Source organism: Pseudorasbora parva, chromosome 9, assembly GCF_024679245.1.
Source record: "Pseudorasbora parva isolate DD20220531a chromosome 9, ASM2467924v1, whole genome shotgun sequence".
NCBI classification, from domain to species: Eukaryota; Metazoa; Chordata; class Actinopteri; order Cypriniformes; family Gobionidae; genus Pseudorasbora; species Pseudorasbora parva.
Genome location: NC_090180.1, coordinates 34,131,097 through 34,155,648, shown reverse-complemented (window position 1 = coordinate 34,155,648; position 24,552 = coordinate 34,131,097). Strand labels below are relative to the sequence as shown.

The window sequence follows — 24,552 nt, the reverse complement described above, 5'->3', positions numbered from 1 at the left end:
ATAAGTATTGGCCAGTTTATTAGAGCCATCCATGGACCAAACAAAACAAGCCCCGACAACTGAAAAAAGAACATATAGACACTTAATATTTATTAGACGAATAGTTAATGGCATTTGACAGATTTTACTTTCAATAAAACATTTGCAATAGATTTGTAAAAGGTGTTTTTATGCATGCTTGGCCTAGAGTTTTATTTCATTTACACTGTTCTGACCAGCAGAGGTAGCCATGGCACATTTGCTTCAGCTGTTTCAGTGTTTCACAAAGCCTCGGTCTGCACATTACTACATACATACTCGCACAAAGAGAGTGGAGATCGTGCTGCGCACACACAGAAATATTCGGATCGTGTGTCAAACTGCCAAACCGCTGAAATCACATGACATTGGCGATCCCAATCATGAATCAATACGCTGATTCATGGGCGTTTCAATCTTTATTTGAGGTTTGAAAACAAACCCGGAGGAGAAGACAATGCTGAATTACGTCGTCGTTTTTGTTATTTTTGGACCAAAATGTATTTTCGATGCTTCAAGAGATTCTAACTAACTAACTGATGTCACATATGGACTACTTTGATGATGTTTTTATTCCCTTTCTGGACATGGACAGTATAGTGTGCATACATTTGGATACGCCCTGATGAAATATAAAATATCTTAAACTGAATTCCGAAGATGAACGGAGGTCTTACGGGTGCGGAACAACATTAGGGTCTTAAATTTCATTTTTGGGTGAACTAACTCTTTAACTGGTTTAAGTAGAAAAACTGGACGCACTTTATGTTAGGTGGCCTTAACTACTATGTACTAACATTGTAATTAATCATTTGATACAATGCACTTATTGTGTACATACATGTTTTTACATTTTACATTTTAAAAAATACCTGCATGTAATTGCGTCTGTAATTAATTTCCGTAGTTACATCTGTAATTACACAGTTGGCACTTCCCTTACACCTAACCCTACCCTTAAACTGACCCATGCCATCAAACCTGCCCCTGACTCTACCCGTATCCCATCTCAATATCAGTGTTTTGCAATACAATTTGAACAAAGTAAGTACATTGTACTTATTTTTTGATTTAAGTACATAGTACTTAAGGCCACCTAATATAAAGTGGGGCCGAAAAACTTAAACAAATTAGTTCAGTTAAATAAACTGTTGTATTTAGAACTTTCCTTTTCTTTTGAGTTCACAGCACTGACATATTTCAAGTAAACTGTACTGTTTCAGTGTTTTGATTTGTATGAACTCATTTCCTTTAATTTAATCTAACTTAAGTTTAACTGAAACTGGGCTGGGATTTTTTTATTTCACAGCATTCTTTGTCCATGGCATTCAAAAGGTAGAGTAAATGCTAAAATGAGGTGTTATATAATGTTGATAATTTTGTGTGTATAAGAATAATAGTACGGGAGATTTAGTAGTGATTAATGTTTTGTTATGCAAATTCAGAAGAGTTTCTGTATGCTGCAGTTTGAGAGCAGGTAAGTTAAAAAAAATTTAAAGGTGGGGTAACGGTGTGTTCACACGGGGCGTAGGCGTTAACGCTTGACGGAGGGTGTGGCTGAAGTTTGGTGCTGACGCGATCTTCATCGCCAATCAGCCAATAACATTAAAACTTACTTGCCGCTTGGACCACAACACAACACAAAAAAAAACACCTTTTTTGACAGCTAGTCTGTGAGATGAAATGGATGCCGATTTTGTTGTATGTGCGAATGCGATTGCCCCTGTAGTTGTTGTCAGTGCACTGCACAGGTGCTCGAAGCTGATCATAGCCCGACAGTGGGAAGAATATCACGTACTGGTCCGGGAGCTGCGTCTGGATGGTTCACGGAGTAGTAATGAACGCAATTGGCTAGTGCCTGCTCAAGGATATTTGCATACGGCGATCTGATTGGATGACACCTGCGCTGGCGCTTGAAAAGTTGAGAAATCTTCAACTTCTGCCGCTTGCAACGCGAGTGAAGCGCCGCAACGGAACCCACAATTCAGTTCGGCAACGGATGATGTCACCCATTCAAAGTAAATGGGAAGCATTAACGCCTACGCCACGTGTGAATGCGGCCTAAGTGTTATTTCACGCAGATTACCAGCAGGTAAGGGAGATGATTCGACTATCAGTCGACCATAGAATGATTAGACAATTCTGATTTGAATGTGTAAATCCTTAGTCGGGGACACCCCTACAAAATGACATCTTTTCCTATATTATTTTGCCTGGAACCGCTTTCAACACGCTCGCGTGTCACATGAAAAATAGGCATCTTTTCTATTTCTAGCATGCACACTTTTTCCACGTGTCACGCAGCTCCAACCTGTTAACATGGGAGCCGAAATATAAACGGACACGCCACGCAGCCGAGACACTCACACCATGCTTCCAGTGTGTCTCCAGCCGTAGGGTTTACAATGAAGTAAATAACTCATTTGACTTACAAGAACTCAAAATATAAAAGTTAATTAACTAAACCTTCTATGTTAATTGCTATCAAAAAGTTAGACTTACTCAGTACTTCAAGTTAGGAGCATTGAAATACATGAGTACTACAAACTCAAAACATGAGTTCTGCTTACTTAAAATTGGGAACATCATAACCCATAATTCAGGTTTACAGTGTGCTCAATCCTTACATCATATTTCTCAGCAACGAGGGAATTACTTAATTATTTTGAAGTAATTAAACTAATAGCTTAATAGATTGTTAATAGATTGTTAATAGAGAGATTGTTAATAGAGAGAAACACTTAACAGGTGCAGGTACGAATCTTTCTATCTCTGTCTCGATAATTAATTGAAATAAATTATATAATTCATTCATTCAAATAAATGTAATCTGATGCACTACCTTTTTCTGTTTCTGATTCAAAGAGGTATAACGATATAAGATATAACAAGCCGTATCTGATGAAAATAACCATCAATTTTACTCTTCCATTCAAATATTGCGCGCCAAACATCAATAATAGCTTAACATCGCCAATGCCGGCAAATGACCATGGTATAAGCAGGATAATTTATGGCCAGCAGTACATTAAATGCTTTGCATTGGGCGATTCATTGCCTCCCCATTGTGCATTAAAGCTACAGTCTGTAACTTTTTGCACTCTAGTGGTTAATAAACAGAACTGCATGCATCTTGTGGAAGAACATTGCAGCCGGAGCTACTTCTCTCAATTTATGTCTATGGCGGATCACGCAGGTACTGTGCTCCTAGTCTGGCCTGAAATAGTCCCAATATAAATACTTATTATAAGTGTACCATAATGATTCAGGGTGGGTAAGACAAAAACACGGTTTGGAAAATGGATTCATGTTGTACATTCTCATTATATAATTTTTGTCAATCTTGAACACAAAAAAAGTTACGGACAGCAGCTTTAAAATCATTTAATGCACAGCTAACCATAGATTATACCTTACTTGAACATGACGGGAAAACAACATTGAACCTTATAACAGTGTAAAGATTATGCATTAATGTGTCCAAACAAGAGTCACATTACTACATATTAACAAAATAAAAATTAAATGTTTACTCAATGGAAAGCTGTTGTTTTTGCTCAACAAAAGCAAATGATGAACACATCACCTAGTTGGATTACACACTAAACACAAATAACATTATTAAGATTTATTCACTGTCCAATTTTTTTACATTGCTGTCACTGGGGAGGTACCCTAAGGTACAAAACCAAAAAGGTACTAATATGATCTCTTAAAGTACTGATATGTACATTTTAAGGTACTAATATGTACCATTTAGTGGTGAGATGTACCTTTTCACTTTTGTACCTTAGTGCACCGCCCCAGTGACAGCACTGTACCTTTTTTTCTGAGAGTGAATCCTAATTTTAATAAGATTTGCAAAGCTATAATACTAGAATGCAAAGTATAATAATAAGTGCAAAGACCAAACTAACCTCATTTGTACTACATCTGGTTTGAAAGTTGCTTCGCGACTGTTCTATAAAGTATGAATGTTGGTATGAATGAAATTCGGATGCGTTTCCATTACAGATTTGCGAAAAACTTTTGCGATATTTCTTAAATGTCGATAAAAAACTGTTGCGAAATGACAGCGTTTCCATAGCTGCAGTTATGCGACTAAAACATATTACTTTCCTCTCGCGATAGGTCAGGCCAAAATGATGGCACTTGGTAGGTTTGTACATCCCATCCATCACACTAGCCATTATTTTTATTGGAAGGAGACGTGTGTGTTATCCAAGCATTAATGGCAAGGAACTGTAATCCTATATTGTCTTTTATGAGTTTAATAAAGAACTCCATCTCGTCTTCTCTCCAAACCGAACCATCATCTGTAAAGAATGATCGCCTTTTAAGCGCGGCAGGTTGACGCATATAGAGAAGAGCGAAATGTTTGAATTTGCATGTTAACTCAAATGTTTTATTTTTATTTTCACCACTTTCGTTATTTTGGCTAGATATTTCGTTTGATTGGCATTTGAACTGAATTTAGAAATGCTTTGGAAAAGAAAAAATTGGCATTTAATAAACAAAATAATTTTTTTTAAATGGAGACCGCGTTTGGAGTGAGTGCATGCAAAATAATTAGTTCCCCAAATCCACAAATAAAAATAGACAGTTTAAAGTATATAATTATGTCTTGAACTCATCTGTATAGCTAAAAATGACAAGAGTATTGTAAATTGTTTCATCTCTCTTAAAGGAAGAAGGAAAAATGAGAACGTCGGCGCTTTTATCGGCCGTGGGTTAAAGAAAACATAGCCTAACTACGAAACTAAATAGGCTGCGTTTAGGCCTAAACATTAGCCTGTAATATTATTATTTTAATGTATATGTTGGTTATGAAAAGTGAGCAGCATGAGTAAGAATCGCAATATGTTTGAGACCTGGGGAGTCACATGATTTTGATCACTTCGAGTTTTATTTTCTAGAAAGTCTTTCTTAAAAAATACATTTAGTTTTGTATAAATTGTATTTTTATTTTGATCGATGTTTCATCAATTAATTGCCTGTTTATTAGATAAGAAGCAAACTAAGATCGTCTGGAATGGATTGACGTGCGTAACTGGCCTGTTTCTTCTGCCTTTGAGTAAGGCTGAAAATACAGACTGGCTCTTTCTGCTTTAATACATTTCTTGAATATATGTCTTAATTACAGTATATATAGCCTGTAGTCCTTATTAGGAGAAATTATATGTCCTTTTAACTACATTATCTTGTTATTACGACACAATTGAGTGGAAAATATAATATATAGGCCCTATGTTGTGCGTCATCGCAACAGGTGACATGTAAATGCAAAAAAACCGTTTCCATTGCAGTTTTGCGAAAATGTCCTTTTTCGAATCGCCTGAAAAACTCATGAGAGCGTAAAAACTTTTTTTGCGATATATGGGAGTTTTTGCGAAATTGCCGCGTTTCCATTGGGCGTATTTTCAATTCGCAATTTCAATTTGCGCAATTTGAAGGGTAATGGAAACGCGCTTACTGTCATGTGCGTTGCTTCACTGCCATTCACAAATCCTCTCTCGTGGCCTCATGGGATCGCAAAGCGTCCAATGGACGCACACTTCAGAATCATGGCGAAAGTATTAAGTCATATGGGTACTTTTTGTCAACTGCTGTTTTATAATCTACTATGAATTCGGACATACTACTCGACTCGTTTGTTTGCCTACCCTATGGAAGTATGGGCTTTTTCAGACACAGGGCAGGTTGCAGTATGAATGTCCATGCTAGTCCAGTCTGCATTATGTAGTGCGATTAGTTCTAGTCTTGTTAGCCTAGTTAAGAAGCCTGGTGGGACGGCAACATCCAAAACAACATTCAGTATGCTGCTGAGCAACTACTGTGTTCTTTTCAGCAGGAGTGTTGTTTTCTCAGTGTAAATAACCTCATACATCACTATTTAAAGTGGCAGCAAAACGGTTTGTGTGACTGAGCAAGCTAAACAGGACAAAACAAATGCCCTATGGTTAAGAAAATGCTACATCTAAATGACTAGCACTGATCGACCTCCTGTTTGACAAGTTGAACACAATGTGACAACCAAACAGCTAATTTCCCTCAACGTTCTAATTTTCCTGCCTCATGATTTCACCAGCTTGCAACAAAACACAGCAGCGTGGCGCTAATAGAAAATAACTTGCAAAGAGCTGAGATTGCACTCTGCATGGACAGCCCAAAAGGCCATTATTGGAACAGTCCAAGCTTTCATTTACTCTAATTGCGATTCTAGCCTTTATACCATACACTTTAACCACAGGATGTAATAAGAAAAGAGAGACAGAAATCAAATCCCATTCAGTGCAATTTTTCTCATAATCCAACTGTGTGCTGGTTTCTTAAAGGATTTAGAGAGATCATGCTCAGCTTCTCTTTGGGAGATGAAAGTTGAACTGAATTGCAAGTCAAAGGTTTTATATTAATGCATTTTCTTATCACAGGTCATTGTGGAGTTTTTCTTTAAAAAAAATGTGGACTGTATTCCTTTTCAGACCAGACGTAGTCCATATGTGACATCGGCTGGTTAGTTAGACTCTTTTGAAGTGTCGACAATACATTTTGGTCCAAAAATAACAAAAAATACTATTTTATTCAGCATTGTCTTCTCTTCCGCGCTTGTTTTCAAACCTCAAATAAAGAATCAAATGGTCGTGAAACAGCAGATTGATTCGTGATTCATATCGCCAATGTCACGTGATTTCAGCAGTTTGCCAGTTTGACACAAGATCCGAATCTTAAATCATGACCGTTTGATTCTTTATTTGAGGAACACAGGAGAAGACAATGCTGAATAAAGTCGTATTTTTTGTTATTTTTGGACCAAAATGTATTGTCGACGCTTCAAAAGAGTCTAACTAACCAACTGATGTCACAAATGGACTACTTTGATGATGTTTTCATTACCTTCTGGACGTGGACAGCAAGTGGAGCACTTACTTTCAAAGCACAGAAAGCCCTTGGACTAAATCTAAAATATAAATCTAAATATCTTAAACTGTGTTCCGAGGATGAATGGAGGTCTTAAGGATGTGGATTGACATTGGGGTGAGTCATTAATGAAAGAAATTTCATTTTTGGGTGAACTAACCTTTTAACATGCCATAACTAATTATATCTGTCAAATAAATGAGAATTCTGTCATCATTTACTCACCCTGTCATTCCAGACCTGTATGAAAACAATCTATATAAAAAAGAAACCCTATTGACCTTTGTATGGATAAAGAAATCATGGAGAGATCTTTCGAAATATAATAAAGTCATACAGGTCTGGAACAACATGAATGTGCGTAAATGACAGGATTTTGGGTGAACTATGCCTTTAACACCAGATTGCTCTGGAAATACTGTCATGTGAGTCATTTTGGATAAGTGGCAGTTAATAATATCAAGTAGCTGACAGCTGTAAGAAGCACTTTACATGCATATATTAAATACTCCCTGATGTATAGACCCACTCAGTTCAGCTCAATGGGCTCTGACACAGTCAATGAGAGATATTTAAGAAACTATTTGAAGGAATCACAGGAGTGACTGACTCTTGAGTTTTATCAGATCAGACATGGAGCCCATATCTCTAGTGACAATGAGAGCTTTGGAGATTCGCTGAGATTCGAGTTTTGGTGAGAAACCAGTGATAAGAGAGAGCTTGCTATTTTCCTTGTTCCCACCTTCATTTTACTCATTCCACCATCATCAACTCTGAAGATCCTGGTCATTCAACGTTAATGTCTCTTGGATTGATTGAAATAGAGCTATGCTTTAATTATTGTTCTGTTTTCTGCTTTTCTTTTCCAAGACATCAAATCTAAAATCATAAAAAACACAACATTCTATACCTAAATCTATAATGTCCGATGCAGCTTTAGTTTTAGCTTCTCTCTCTAGCTGGGCTTGTATGCCAGCGGGTCTCTGCTCCCTGATTTATGGACGGCCAGCATGCACATCCCGCCCCAAGGACAAATCAAGAGACAGCTTCAGATGTCAGGCTATAAAGCAGCTGCTGACTGGGTTCTTATTCAGCAATTGCCGCTACCCACTTAATTCACTGGCGTTTATTTAAAGCACAAAGAGAAACGATCAAAAATTGAATGAAAATTCATTTTTTAAAGATATTTTGATGGACATGAGGCCCATGGTTAAAGGTGACAGATACAATCCATGCACAAATAATTTACTACGTCAATCAATGTGATATTGATCATCTCCATGTGCTGTAAAGAAGAAGAAAAAAACACTTAGGGTGAAAACAACACACACACACACACACACACACACACACACACACACACACACACACACACACACACACACACACACACACACACACACACACACACACACACACACACACACACACACACACAGTGTTTCCATGTTTTATGGGGACTTTCCATAGGCCTAATGGTTTTTATACTGTACAAACCGTATTTTCTACCCCCATAAACAGCCCCTGCCCCTAAACCTACCCATCACAGGAAACATTCTGCATTTTTACTTTCTCAAAAAAACTCCTTCTGTGTGATTTATAAGATGTTTTCCTCATGGGGACCTAAAAATGTTCCACAAGGACAAGGATTTCGAATATTGCCATCTTTGTGGGGCATTTTTGTCTCCATAACGTGGGGACCTCTGAAGGTGCGCTGTTTTCTGGCACTAATATGTTAGCAGCAGATCATTTAAGTCATGTAAGTGGCGAGATGGGGCCTCAGCACATCCCACAGATTGGATTGTGATCTGGGGAATTTTGGAGTCCTAGTCAACACCTCAAACTCGTTGTGCTCCTCAAAACATTCCTGAAACATTTTTTGGCTTGTGGCAGGGCGCATTATCCTGCTGAAATAGGCCACAGCCACCAGGAATACTGTTTCCAAGAAAGGGGGTAGATGGTCAACGAGGGGGAGAGGACGCTGGCGTTGACTGTTCACCGCTTTTTCATAACCTGAATCATTCCGCTGATTCATTACCATTTGAATCTTTATTTGAGGTTTATTTGAGGTTGAGAAGACAATGCTGAATAAGGTGGAAGTTTTTGATATTTTTGGACCAAAATGTATTTTCGATGCTTCAAGAGATTCTAACTAACTAACTGATGTCACATATGGACTACTTTGATGATGTTTTTATTCCCTTTCTGGACATGGACAGTATAGTGTGCATACACTTGAATACGCTCTCAGACTAAACATAAAATATCTTAAACTGTGTTCTGAAGATAAACGGAGGTCTTAAGGCTTGTTTATACTTTCCCCTGGCTCCGTGGCGCGAGCCTCCAATGACTGCGCGCGCTCCTCCCCAAACAGACGAGGGGTTTATACTTGACGCGCTCGCCATTGTGCTATTCTTTGAAGCATCAGAGGGCGATTCGGAGTAATTGTTCTATAACAATCAGCAAAAAGCGTCGAGAAGAAGTGGGCTAATGTACACAGGTGATGATATTTATTTTAGTACATTTCACCAATAACCACACCACAAAAGAATTGTGTAAAACTCAGTAAACCTTGGCTTGATATTATTACTTGTGACATGAAAACAAAATATATGTATGCAACTAAATTAACAATCTCTTAAATATTTCCTATTTTCACTAAACATTTTAGTGCCGTGATTTATTTATTTAGTTGATTAAACATGGATCTTTATTTAAAAGGGCTTATTTCTGCTTTTGTAGGCTCATTTTTTAAATAGAAGCACCTAATGTGTATGTGGAAACTGTGTGCCGGAGTGATGAGACGTCATGCTCGGCTATATTCGCAGAGAACTCGTTCATCTTCAGATACGGAGCAGCGCACGCTATTACAAAAAAATGCGCTGCACACCTCCAGGCGAAATGGGGTCTTGCGGACCCAATGCGCACGACCGCCCCCTTCGCATTGACGTCTTTTTTTTTCCACGTGCACGAGCATCCGGGTGTGGATCAACATTAGGCTGCTGCAGCTGCGAGCTGAGCTGTGAGTGTGATCTCCCAGCCCCCATGCGTGGGATGAAAACATGCGGAAATGGCTCCCTCTGCTGGCTGTAGTCTTTAGCCTCTGGCCAAAAATTCCTCAGATGAAGCAAATTGACGATATTTGCATCTTCTAAGGATTTTTTCCAGAAATAAAATGCATTAATCTTTTGTCTCAGGGGGATATTTGAGAGGGAGAAGCACGATCATTTGAATATACTCCAGGGTTTCTACTGATACAAAGCCATGTGCTAATCGCTGAAGTAACCCTTTAATAAATGATGAATCTTAAATAATGTGATTTGTTACGCCTGATTGGTGTGTGTATATTATATCTATATATTTCTTTACACATATTTATTTTCATTCTGCTTTTTTATTTCATGTTCAGAGATGATAATTAAAATAAATTATTAAAAGCTCTTAAAAAATTTGAGATGTACATGACCACATGCTACAATGTAGCAAAACAGTTTTGAAGTAGTTATATTGATTTAGCAGTATTGCGGCAATAAATTTATATTATATTGGCAAAAGAATAAACAAAATAGTTTTATTAGGTTGAATTTTACCTGTCACTCAAATACAGATACACAGCTTGTTTGCTTGAAATATATATTATCACCCAGCTCTAATCTGCCAAATACAGTATGAATATAAGATATTACTATCATCAGGGACGTGCACAGGATTTTTGAGGGGCAGTTGCTCTGACCTAAAAAAGGGAACACCCCCACCCCCAACCGAACCCCCCACCCCCCATGATCTGTCCAATTACATATTATTGTTATTGCCATTATCATTATTATTTCAATGCCCCCTAGTGGTATTTATGTTCTGCTCAGGAAAAATATTATAGGTGGGGCTATTTTTTTGCAGGGGGGTCTGGGGGTTTCTCCCCCAAGAATTTTTTTTATTTCGTAGATGTGATTTCCTGCATTTTGGTGCGTTTGAGGCCATTTCCCTTGCCTATACCAATAAAGAACTCAAACCAGTCAATACCAATAGTCTAATAAAAAAAGACAATATTAATTTAACTGCCATCAACAGTTTATGATCGTCCATTTGTTATACCTTTCCGACAACGTTAAGTCTCACCCGAACAATCTCCTTCTGGTGCCGCTCATGCAGGCTCAGCCAAGGCGGTTAGAAGGATTTTGGGGGCCCCAAGCAAAATAGACATGGCTAACTTTCTACAGATAAACGGGTAATGATTAAAAAATGTTTGTAAAACTTTAAGAAACCATTTTTAAAACATCTATAAACATTACATAGATAGACAGACCAAATATTCCTAACACTTTGTTAAGGGTTACTGTCACGGTTGGTAAATCCGCTGATCAGGCTAACTAGTGACCACGCCCCTAAGAACAAACAACGTAACGAGACACACCCACACAACATACACCTGCACCACATACACACACACACACAAGACTAGAATGAGACAGCGGATTTACCAACCGTGACAGTTACTAGTTGGTTTGTAAACTGTCTATAAACATTATCTGGATGGTTATTATGAAGTTGCAACAGATGACTATAATACCTTGTTAAATAGTTAATAAACAGTACCAGTAAAACATGTGGGTTGTCCTGATACTGTACTTCAAAATGCAACAGTGTAAAAATTGCCACACCGAATAAAGTAACTGTTCAAGATCCATTGGTAACTTATAAAAATAATATCATATTTGCATAAACTGTTACTACCATATATCCCGACACTAGCACATTAAGATAAGCTATGAAAAAAAAATCATGTTCCTCTGCCTCTTTCTGGTTAAATAATGTTTATAATAATAGTTAATGCTATATTAACTATTCCAGGTTATTTATGCATAGCATAAAAATAGTTAGTATAGCATGCTATTCCACTTTCATCAAAACCTATTGCAAAGCTATAGCAATTTTATGTCATTATATACGATAAACAGTTATTCTGGAACAGATCTGCGTCTTCCTTATCCCGTTAAAAAAACATATTACAGTAAGTAACCATATTCCGTCCGTTCGAAAACAAAGTTGCACTAACTGTTCGTTACAAGCAGCATTTACCAGGCAGGTAACGTTAGCTAACATAAACATATTTTTGCTAGCCTACCTGCTGCAAAATTACACAATTTTTGTACAAATAAAGCTATTTTATATAATGTAATTTATCACTTACCACTATCTTGTTTTTTATCTTTTTTCTTTTCTGGCTTCCTAAAGCATAATTCCGCTTCATGATCGCCGAGGAGGTTTTGTATTTTGCCGGCAGCAGAGATTGCGTGGTTGGGTGGCTGTTGTCAGCGACGACTGAGAGGGCCCCCTTGAGGGGGATTCCGATAACAGTGTCATTGCACTTTACTGCATTGACTATCAAAGGGGCGCTCAAGCAGTTTGTCGTTGCATTTTATTCTTAACCTGTCGCTGTCTTGAGGCCCCAGGCCAGCTCGGTGCCCCAAGCAATTGCTTGACTTTCACTTTCGGACGGGTACCCGAATATGGAAGTGAACGAGGCTTTGCGATTTTTTTTTTGTATCTTGGCCTACGTGAAATTCTGCATCCATTGTACGAATTTTTTTATTTATTTTTTTCCACCTCGGAAGGGCAACGTGAGTCGAGAAGGGCATATGGGCAGTTGCCCGGGCAACCTGAGCAACCCCCCTGTGCACGTCCCTGACTATCATGATTTTCTGTAAAGTTGCTTTTTTGCATATGGTGAAAAGTGCTTCACAAATACATTTGACTTGACATTTATTAGCAGACACCTATTTCAGGACAAGAAATCAAATGTAAAAAATCATGGAAAAAAATAAATACAACAAACAGTCAAGCAAAATGTGTTCCTACATTTCAGACATGATCACTGGCAAAAACTAAAAACAGCCTACAGCAAAGCTGCATTGCTGATGGGTTCATTCCGGAGAAAAATGTAGTTTTTAAATCATTGTTTACATAGTGCGAGTCAAATCAAGTGGAAATGGCAACGCAGTCAAGTGCACATGTCCAACTCGGCAATAAGTATTACACTTCTCTCTTCGGATAGCTCAAGCAATACTGAGCTGATGACTCAGATTCCGTGCTCTGCTCCCTCATAAACACAATGTAATTTGTTTTTGATGTGTGCTACATAAGTCAGCGACAAACAGAAACCGCCGCAATCACAACGCTGAGAGGTTTCTCTTGACAGCTTGTCGGCCTGATCTATGATGTCACTTATAACAATGCTGTGGGGAGATAGTAAGGTGAACGTCCCTCTTCATTATTAAAATGAATCTCTCCGCCGCAGCCGTGCAGGGCCGGTTCTGGCGCTGTGAAATAGAGAGGCAGGAGCTCTGATCATTTTTGAATGAATCCCTTCTCCTGACTGCTAAATAATGGCATGAATATTTCGGTGAAGAAGCCTCTTACTTTGCACTTGAAATCATGGCAAGCCTGCAATTTTAAAGTCGGCCCTTTTCAATTATTCAAATATCATTCCTGTAACAATATTTTTCCATCACCGAGCCATTTAGCCAGGTAGTGAAGGAAGGATTTTTCACCCCATTCTCTTCAAAAAGCACTCATCTCTGCTGTGTATGGAGAGAATATATTTATGTCTAAATCTGGGACAGTTCCATGGATTTCAAAAATGAACAGAGAAAAGAGGAAAAGTATCACTCCGTTTTTTTGTCAAAGAGTATAAATGCAATCCTGCCCATTTATACCATATAGGTAAGATTACTTTTACTTAAATGTCTGGTTGCGTGGATTTTGTCAAACATAATCGTTTAAGAATCTGCCACTGAAAACCCAGTTTATGGTTCTGCAAGCAGTTAATAACACTACATAATCAAACGATCTTCCATCAATTTCTCTTTTTACCATATAGTAGTATTACATCATGTTCATGTACATGTGTCATCATCGCCCTGTAGCTTTCAACCGCATTTCTTGCAACAGACAAGATTTTTTCCCAGAAAAGCCCTTGATGGGCTCTTCCTTGTCAAGTCGACTCACATTGAGGCAAACAGGCTCCCTCAAGCAGTACATCTGCCAAGAGCACACTGCTGGAGAGCTTGTAAATCCAGCAAAACAAACAGTTGAAAAGCAGCTCCAAACACGCCAGGCCCCCTTGGCAGATAGAGCATCACTGGCCTAGAAATCATGTCTCCACTAAAACAGCATCTGTGTATGTGTCGTGTCTGCTAGAAACAGACAACATATGCTTCCCCCTCTGGAAAACATGACTTCTTGGCCAAAAGCTATAGCGTTGCATGAGACATCTTACTACTATTAGGCTCAGATGTCACAAAAATGAAATATACACTATGCCTATCTGTCTGTCTGTCTATCTATCTATCTATCTATCTATCTATCTATCTATCTATCTATCTATCTATCTATCTATCTATCTATCTATCTATCCATCCATCCATCCATCCATCCATCCATCCATCCATCCATCCATCCATCCATCCATCCATCCATCTATCTATCTATCTATCTATCTATCTATCTATCCTTAAACAGTAGAAACAAACTAATCAAATAAAAATGTCTTGATCCCTTTATATACATATACACATACACACACACACATTGATATATATATATATGTGTGTGTGTGTGTGTGTGTGTGTGTGTGTGTGTGTATGTGTGTGTGTGTGTGTGTGTGTGTGTGTGTGTAAAGTAGAGTAAAGTAAAGTAATTAAAAATTATGCTTTACACATAGACATTCAATGCAACAAAGTCTAGTACTGTCAAAAAAGGTTTCAGCATAATTATGCTTTTTCTGTAGATATGGTGACCATGTTATATATTGCCTACAATGCCAGAATCACAGATTTTAGGGTTCTCACACCTTCATATTTGCAGAATGCAGACAACAGAATAGCTTAATTCATAACAATTCTTAATTGCATAAGCCCTGCACAAAGCATACAACAAACATGAACAAGTGGGCAAAAATGATGTCTTAATTGTGTCCAAAGGTTCCTGATATCTTATCTTTCATAGCTGTTGGTTGTCTTCTAACTATGTGTGTGTAAGAAATAAAGATTTTATTATTATTATTATTCATGCAAACAAAGAACATGCACAGAAATTCATAACCAGTTACATTTACATAATGAATTGCCACTTCAACACTAGACTGCAATAACCCAAATCAAACCATTTCAGCACAAGTGCATGTCAGGATATTTTAGTTACCTTAAACCTGTTTCTCCTCCTCCTAGAATATTTGTAAAGCAGGGTGCAGGGTATTATTCCAAATTGCTGTCACAGACTGCTGTCTGTCAGTAGTGAACACTACTGTTCATCTGGGAAAGGATCGTCTGAGGCTTTGCTTCGTTAGCAGAAATGCAGCGTCCACTGAACAGCTAGCTTTTATTATCTATCTGAACGGATGGCTGTCACATCATCATTTGTTGCGGCTGCAATTCCGTATATTCCTTGCGAAGTGCCGCGTGTATTCTGTGAGAGACAATAACACATCCGAGCTCGCAAATGAATGAGTAGTAGCCTATTACCCAGATTGCGAATCAGAGATCGGTGTGACTTGCAGGCTGTGAAGAGCGCCGACGGTCCCTCGGGAGGATGCAACAGCCTGTGAGATGATGCTGCACGCGCGGAAAGGGTCAGAAAATGAACACACACCTTTACAGACGTTAAACGAGGGGAAAGCGTCAGCCTATGAGCATGCGTCATGTTTCACATGACCACCGTCCAGAGAATAAATATATGAAAGAAAAAAGTAACAGCATTGCTTAGCCTTATCTTCAGGAAACGTGCGTGGTGAGTTTGTTATATAGCCTACTCCAATAATTATGGAAAATTAAATCTTAATTTCAAAATAAACAGGCCTATGACTATAGCATACAGTGCGAAAAAGTAAACTAGACTGCAACTTTTTCGAGTGAACTTAATATCATTACTTGTCAATCTGTTTTGGCAAGCAAAACTAATGAACATGTTCCAGTAGGCCTACGTGGGAAGATGAATGACGTGTGCAGACTTACTTACCCCCAAAATTAAAATTCTGTCATTAATTACTCACCCTCATGTCGTTCCAAAAAAGACCTTCATCTTCGGAACACAAATGAAGATATTCTTGATGAAGACGAGCTCTCTGACCCCTCCATAGACAGCAATTTAATTAACACAAGGTCCAGCAAGGTTAAAACATTGTTAAAATAGTCCACATATGACTCCAGTGGTTCAACCTTAATTTTATAAAGTGATGAAAATACTTTCTGTACGCAAAAACAAACAAAAATAACGACTTTATTCAACAATTTCGTTCTAGCATGCATCAGTCTCCTATCATTGGTTGCCGTAGAACTAAAAAATGCTGCCCTGCTTATAAGCCCTGCTTACATATATGTATAGGCTGACACAGGCTAGAACGATATTGTCGAATAAAGTCGTTATTTTATATTTGTTATTACACACAAAAAGTATTCTTGTCGCTCCATAAAATTAAGGTAGTCACATTGACTACTAGTTTAAGTTTACTTTTAATTTTTACTTTTAAAGTTAACTGTTAACAATGAACAAGTCTACCTTTCTGGACCTTGAACGTGTTAATTAAATAGCTATAGAGGGCAGAGAGCTCTCGGATTTCATCAAAAATATCTTAGGCTAATTTGTGTTCCGAAGTTGAAGGAAGGTCTTGAATTTTCATTTTTGGGTGAACTATCACTGTCCTGGAATGAATACATTGAATTTCTCTGATATCATGTCAAAGTCTGGATGTCCTGGACAGGGGCGTGGGACTGGGGGGATAAAGGGTACTGAGTAACCAGGGCCCAAGGCAGGGAAGTCCGTTTTCTATACATACACATACATGGTACAGGGGCCCAGCAAGATGGTTTGTACCCAGGGCCCAAAATTTGGTGCTACGCCCCTGGTCCTGGAGCACACTCAGGGCTTTTCAGAGATACCATTTGTTTTGAGGTTTCACCAGGACAACAACTTTTCCTTAGTCTTTAAAAAACTGACTATGATCAAATTTAGCACTCTTATGGAAATAATATTTTGTAATTATTATCATTTAAACCGGACTCATTTTCTAATAGTTTTTTTTATTTTATAAATCAACATCTTAGGAAAACGTTTCTAAAATATGACTTTCTGTTAAAACAGGGCATTGGTTTGGACACCTAAAGGGTTAGTTCACCCAAAAATGATGTCATTAATGACTCACCCTAATGTCGTTCCACACCTCCGTTCATCTTCGGAACACAGTTTCAATCCGCGTCATTTATAGTCTGAGGGAGACTGTGCAGTTGCGAACACAGATTGAAAAAAAAAACATGGAAGAGACAATGCTGAATAAAGTTGTACTTTTTGTTATTTTGGGAGCAAAATGTATTTTCAGTGCTTCAAGAGATTCTAACTAACCCACAAAATATATTAGATATTATTATGAAAATGTTGTCAACTATCACTCCCATTAGTACATTTCTTTTTTAATTAAATGTTGGTCCAAGAACACTTTAACATACAAATTTGATAGTTTACATATTGCATTAAATGGGAAAACCCATGTATGGCCATTTTACACACATAGGCTATTGTATCGACCAATTCCATTATATCTTTCATAACATAGTTTTGATTCATCTTTAAACAAAGTTTGGTTAAAAAAAATCCTGAAACCTGAAAATTGATTGTTGAAGGACAAAAAATAGAAAATAATCCTATTGTTTTTGCTTATACGTCATTACATTTTTAGAACAATTTTTTGTCCCAGTGTCCACTTACGAGGACATAGCATATAACATGAGTAAAAAATAAATAAATAAACATTTGTTTTTCATTCTCTAAACAATATAAGACTTGAAAAAATACTAAATTCACTTTTTTCCTGGGTCTTAGGTAGGTACAGTAGGTCTATGCACAAAAACAATTCCATCGTAGACTCAAACACTACCTCTCGTACATGCATTCACATTTATGTGCGCGCGCACACACACACACACACACACACACACACACACACACACACACACACACACACACACACACACACACACACACACACACACACACACACACACACACGATTATGACAGCTGGCAGGGATTTGTAGCATAGAATAGTACCAGCAGAAGGGATCTGCAATAAAGCTGAATGAGCCTGCTGAACTCATCTGTGTCAATGCATTTAATGTGCTCTATAGTGCAAAGCTACCATACTTGTCATTTGACATCTTTCTAATTAAATATTACACACGACATGGGAATGCCATTCCCTCCTCCCTCTCTCTCTCTCTCCCATTACATTGTCTTAAGATGCGAAGGAATGATTACATTAAAATGTCACCTTGATAAGCATGCTTTTTGGGCTGCTGCAATGCAATTTCCCATTCTCATTGATCCTATATATATTTTTAATTTAATTTAAATTCATAGTACAGTTCCACAAAATAAAGCAAGTTATTACAACTGTGAATTTATCTGTTACTGAATGAATTAAATTAGGCTGTCTGAATCTAGCATTAGACGCCATTATCTCACTATAGAAAGGCCAAACCTAATTAACCTGCCTTACAGAAGCCCTTGTTTCATTCCTTTGCTTTGCTGCCTGGGAGGCACATAATTCATGTCCTTCTTATATTTTCATGACCCATAAGAGCAGCGAGACTCACAGCTCAATGAGTAAAACTGAGAGAACTCCCTGTGGAACAGCAGGCTGACTTTTCCCCTATCTGCTTTATTTATTCATATTACCCAATCCTTTTCTTTCTTAGCTACACCTCCTCCCTTGTCAATTAAGACACCCCGCAGGAGTGAGATGAAGTGACAGCGCAGTGACAAATCGTCTTACACAAAAGCCAAGCAGTGTATTCCAAGACGGTCTAAATATTTAGAATGTGATCCCTCTTAAACTGTGCCAGTTTCAGCAGACTGATGAAACTCTAGCCAGTGCACCGCACCTCTAAAGAGCGCTTCAGGACAGCAGTATCAGAACAACGAGAGACGAAGAGCTATTCTGGAGCACAAAGAGATCAACTCTCTTGCTGCGCTGCTATGTGCCACCTGCCTGGACAAGGAGATGCAATGCCAACTCCATGTGATGCCTGGTAAGAGTTGGCACCGTGACAATTCTCAATGTACTTTCAGCTGAATCTAAGGTCACATTTGGAAAGTTGAAGGCAAGCTTTTTATAAATCACATCCATGTATGACCCCTACAGCTCGCATCATTTCAATATCCTGCTATCGTCCTTATTTTGCAAGTATAAGAGCAGGCACGCTATTTGTACAGTCTTGTTCAAAATAATAGCAGTACAATGTGACTAACCAGAATAATCAAGGTTTTTAGTATATTTTTTATTGCTACGTGGCAAACAAGTTACCAGTAGGTTCAGTAGATTGTCAGAAAACAAACAAGACCCAGCATTCATGATATGCACGCTCTTAAGGCTGTGCAATTGGGCAATTAGTTGAAACGGGTGTGTTCAAAAAAATAGCAGTGTCTACCTTTGACTGTACAAACTCAAAACTATTTTGTACAAACATTTTTTTTTCTGGGATTTAGCAATCCTGTGAATCACTAAACTAATATTTAGTTGTATGACCACAGTTTTTTAAAACTGCTTGACATCTGTGTGGCATGGAGTCAACCAACTTGTGGCACCTCTCAGCTGTTATTCCACTCCATGATTCTTTAACAACATTCCACAATTCATTCACATTTCTTGGTTTTGCTTCAGAAACAGCATTTTTGATATCACCCCACAAGTTCTCAATTGGATTAAGGTCTGAAGATTGGGCTGGCCACTCCATAACATTAATTTTGTTGGTTTGGAACCAAGACTTTGCCCGTTTACTAGTGTGTTTTGGGTCATTGTCTTGTTGAAACAACCGTTTCAAGGGCATGTCCTCTTCAGCATAGGGCAACATGACCTCTTCAAGTATTTTAACATATGCAAACTGATCCATGATCCCTGGTATGCGATAAATAGGCCCAACACCATAGTAGGAGAAACATGCCCATATCATGATGCTTGCACCTCCATGCTTCACTGTCTTCACTGTGTACTGTGGCTTGAATTCAGAGTTTGGGGGTCGTCTCACAAACTGCCTGTGGCCCTTGGACCCAAAAAGAACAATTTTACTCTCATCAGTCCACAAAATGTTCCTCCATTTATCTTTAGGCCAGTTGATGTGTTGTTTGGCAAATTGTAACCTCTTCTGCACATGCCTTTTTTTTAACAGAGGGACTTTGCGGGGGATTCTATTCTTGAAAATAGATTAGCTTCACACAGACGTCTTCTAACTGTCACAGTACTTACAGGTAACTCCAGACTATCTTTGATCATCCTGGAGGTGATCATTGGCTGAGCCTTTGCCATTCTGGTTATTCTTCTATCCATTTTGATGGTTGTCTTCCGTTTTCTTCCACGTCTCTCTGGTTTTGCTCTCCATTTTAAGGCATTGGAGATCATTTTAGCTGAACAGCCTATCATTTTTTGCACCTCTTTATAGGTTTTCCCCTCTCTAATCAACTTTTTAATCAAAGTACGCTGTTCTTCTGAACAATGTCTTGAACGACCCATTTTCCTCAGCTTTCAAATGCATGTTCAACAAGTGTTGGCTTCATCCTTAAATAGGGGCCACCTGATTCACACCTGTTTCTTCACAAAATTGATGACCTCAGTGATTGAATGCCACACTGCTATTTTTTTGAACACACCCCTTTCAACTAATTTAACTAATTGCCCAATTGCACAGCCTTAAGAGCGTGCATATCATGAATGCTGGGTCTCATTTGTTTTCTGAGAATCTACTGAACCTACTGGTAACTTGTTTGCCACGTAGCAATAAAAAAAATACGAAAAACCTTGATTATTCTGGTTAGTCACATTGTACTGCTATTATTTTGAACAAGACTGTATATTTGGTGTCATCTGCTTCCAGTTATATTTAGCTCTACAAATCAGCTAGTAAAATTGCAAACCATTTCTTCTTATTATTTCTCTAAACCGGCAAATGAATCAGAAGTCTTGGAGATTATTGTTGAACAATAAGGTGGATACTAAAATGGCATTTTTTCGACATAGTATATGATGCAACACCAGTTACGCACTGGAATGAAGCAACGCGATTGGTGGAGATGATAAAGGGTGAGTTCACTCTACAGGAAGACTATGAGACTAGATGAATTGCCATGGTGCTCACTAGTGTTGTAGTCAAGACCACCTAATCCGAGACCAAGACCAATATGTGTTGAAATCGAGTCAAGACCGAGACAAGACCAGCACTCCCTAAAGGGGTCATATAATGGTACATGCACTTTTACAAGTTTATTGTATAGAAAAGTGTGTTGGCAGTGCCTGTGCACAACATCCAATGATAAAAATATATGTTTTTCCGTGTCTCACACCAAGCCGTTCGACCGTGTGACGCCACACGCTGTGACGCCCCTCCCACGATTGTTGACTGACAGCTGAGTTTCAACACAGACCCGCCCTGAGCGAGCTATCATCACAGTCCGCCATTGTTGATACGTCTCGGTCTCGACCACATTTTCACTAGGTCTCAGACTTGGAGGACTCAGGATTTTGTTTCAAGACCACATCTGCTGGGGACATTACTGAACTGCCAGTCTGATTTAATTATTAAAATCATTATTGGGATTGGAAAACTTAGCTTACTTACTTTCTTAAAACTTACTTACTTAAAGGTTTCTTCAGATGCAATCAATAACTTATTTCTACTTTGATTTATTTATTGTGCCGGTTCAGAAATGAGGGATTGTGTCAAAAATGACACCAAAATTAATACAGAAGGTCACAAAATTCAAGATATTGTTGCAAAAAAAGTGATCTTGATTTTTACATAACATGATATAATTAAGCAATATCACAAGAGCAAGAGTGTTGATTTTTACAAATTTGAGCATGACTGCAAACATATTGCTTTTATACAAACAAAGAATTTAAAAAAATATTCTTAAAATTATTTATGCATTTGCAATTTACCAATTCAGATGCATCTTCTGTACCACCACCAGTGCAAAGATGGATTTTGTTGTAAATGATTTCATTTGATTGGTATGACAGCTCTATATATGGTGTCTTATTCTAATTATGCTTCTTGATTAAAAATAATTTCTCAGGCAGTAATTTGGATCTTTATTCATATAATGCCATTTTTGTATAAGTTAATATGATTATTTAGTGTCTAAATGAAAAGTTTGTAATATACTTTAATTAAAAATTCTTTCTCCTTACTATTGTAAGAAAAGTGACATTCTAAAACGCTTAACGTGAAAAACGCTTAACGTGAAAAACGCTTAACGTGGCTTAATGCACTTAGACAGTGTTAAAAACACACCAAACTCAGGAAACATAATATTAATGAAGTATACTATGCACAAAAAATCAGATGAGTCCAGAATATGAACGCAACGCCTTTTATTACACGTTAAGCGTTTTTCTTCCATAGAAAACCATTATAAGAAAAGGCTTAACGTGGCTTAATGCACTAAGACAGTGTGAAAAACACACCAAACTCAGGAAATATCATATTAATGAAGTATACCATGCACAAAAAATCAGATGAGTCCAGAATAATATGATATTTCCTGAGTTTGGTGTGTTTTTAACACTGTCTTAGTACATTAAGCCACGTTTAGCGTTTTCTTATAATGGTTTTCTATGGGAGAAAAACACTTAACGTGTAATAAAACGCGTTGCGTTCATATTCTGGACTCATCTGATTTTTTGTGCATAGTATACTTCATTAATATGATATTTCCTGAGTTTGGTGTGTTTTTAACACTGTCTTAGTACATTAAGCCACGTTAAGCGTTTTTCACGTTAAGCGTTTTAGAATGTCCCTAAGAAAACACTATTTTACCTGGTCAAAAACAGCTGTTTTCAGCAAGCCATTTCAGAGCATACGGCTTTAAAGGATTTAAATGATCTTTGCTCACCCCGCCCCTCTGTTCTGTGGGGCGATCTGACACACACACACCTGGAGAGTTACTTTGACAACAGTTGCGGTATATTTTGGAGAAAGAATGGCAACTGGAGGACACATCGTATCAATTTGAACCCGGAACAAGATGACAGCCCGGTGAGCTTGACATTTCTGAATGGTTGGTTAAAGTAATGTCACTTTGATCTATCTTTATGTACTGTCAGGGTAACATTAGCGTAGTAAGATACGAATGCTATGTGTTTACTGATGTATACGTTAGTTCATTGACAGATTGATGTTACAGCTAATGGTCATGAAAAACTTTTTTCTGTAAATGTAGGCTTGCCAGTGATGCGTTATCTATGCAGTGTTAGGTACAGCTGTCAGGGCTGAAGCAATGGCATTAGGTCACCATAGGAATGTTTCAACAGACACTGTTATAAACCATCTACAAAAGTAAGCTTGTAATTACCATGTTCACTTTATCACCAATGTACACAGTTTGTAATGAGACAATAACCATAATGCGTTGTTCACAAGCGGCAACCTCCCGCGATCTCTCTTGAAGCCAATACGAAAGTAATGTAAAATACATCATAAAGAGGAAGATGCGACAAAGAAGACCTAACACAGTTGAGCAACTAGAAGCCTGTATTAGACAAGAAAGGGACAACATTCCTATTCTTAAACTAGAGCAACTTGTCTCCTCAGTCCCCAGACGTTTGCAGACTGCAAAAAGAAGAGGGGGATGCCACACAGTGGTAAACATGGCCTTGTCGCTATTTTTTTTTAGATGTGTTGATGCCATGAAATTTAACTTATTTTATCATTAAAATTATACATTTTCTACGTTTTACACATGATATCTCACCCATGTTGTAATCTGAATAAAATATTGAAATTTAAAACTATCACAACATTGTATTGTTTTTATTCACAATTTGTAGTGTCCCAACTTTTTTTGAATTGGGTTTGTACATTATCTTTGGCCAAGTGACAACCCTGACTAACAATGAAAAAATGTTGAGACGAAAAACAAACAAACAGATACAACAGAAAATTGGCCAGAAATAAATGCAATGGGTTTTTGCAACCAAAAATATTTATATTTAAACATTTATGACCTATAATAATTAGCTGCTATCAAGCTCTGGCAGAAGGGTGACCCATCGTTTCGCATCAGAAGGAATTAAACACACTGGAGTAGTATGAATTACTTTAATGCTAGATGGAAAAAAAAGAAAAAGAAAAAAAAAACTCTGGCACTATTCAGTGCTATTACAAAGTTGGGAAGAGCCAGGATATGATTTCATACAACTGTGATTGTGTTCAACTGAAAGAAGAATGTCATATACAGGATGGCTTGAGGTTGTGTAAATTATGGGATAATTAAAAATTTTTAAATAAACTATTCCTTTAATAAGAATCAAGAGGTTCTTGCACCGATTTGGCCGAGATCCGGGGTTTTTGTTGCAGACCTTGGAAAGCAAAATACAGCCAAAAGTCATGTATGTGATCTTTTCTTACTTGTGCTGTGACGTCAACCAAAAAGAAGTCAGATATTTTGTTAAGAATAACGTGCACATATAATAATATCGGAATCTTGTATTAATAAAGTATGGAAGCACTTTATTTTATATACATTTACTTTATACACAGTCCGGTTCCCTATGTACATACTATGTACTACTTTT

At 37.8% G+C, this 24,552-nt stretch overlaps 1 protein-coding gene across 1 annotated transcript in view; it reads right to left on the bottom strand.

The window, feature by feature from the left end:
- fam163aa (family with sequence similarity 163 member Aa) overlaps positions 1–15,570 on the bottom strand; it is a 32,440-nt gene extending 16,870 nt beyond the window's left edge. The window contains exon 1 of the mRNA XM_067452333.1: positions 15,136–15,570. The gene's annotated coding sequence lies outside the window, so the exon portion shown is untranslated. The remainder of the gene's footprint in view (positions 1–15,135) is intronic.
- Positions 15,571–24,552: the final 8,982 nt, after the last annotated feature.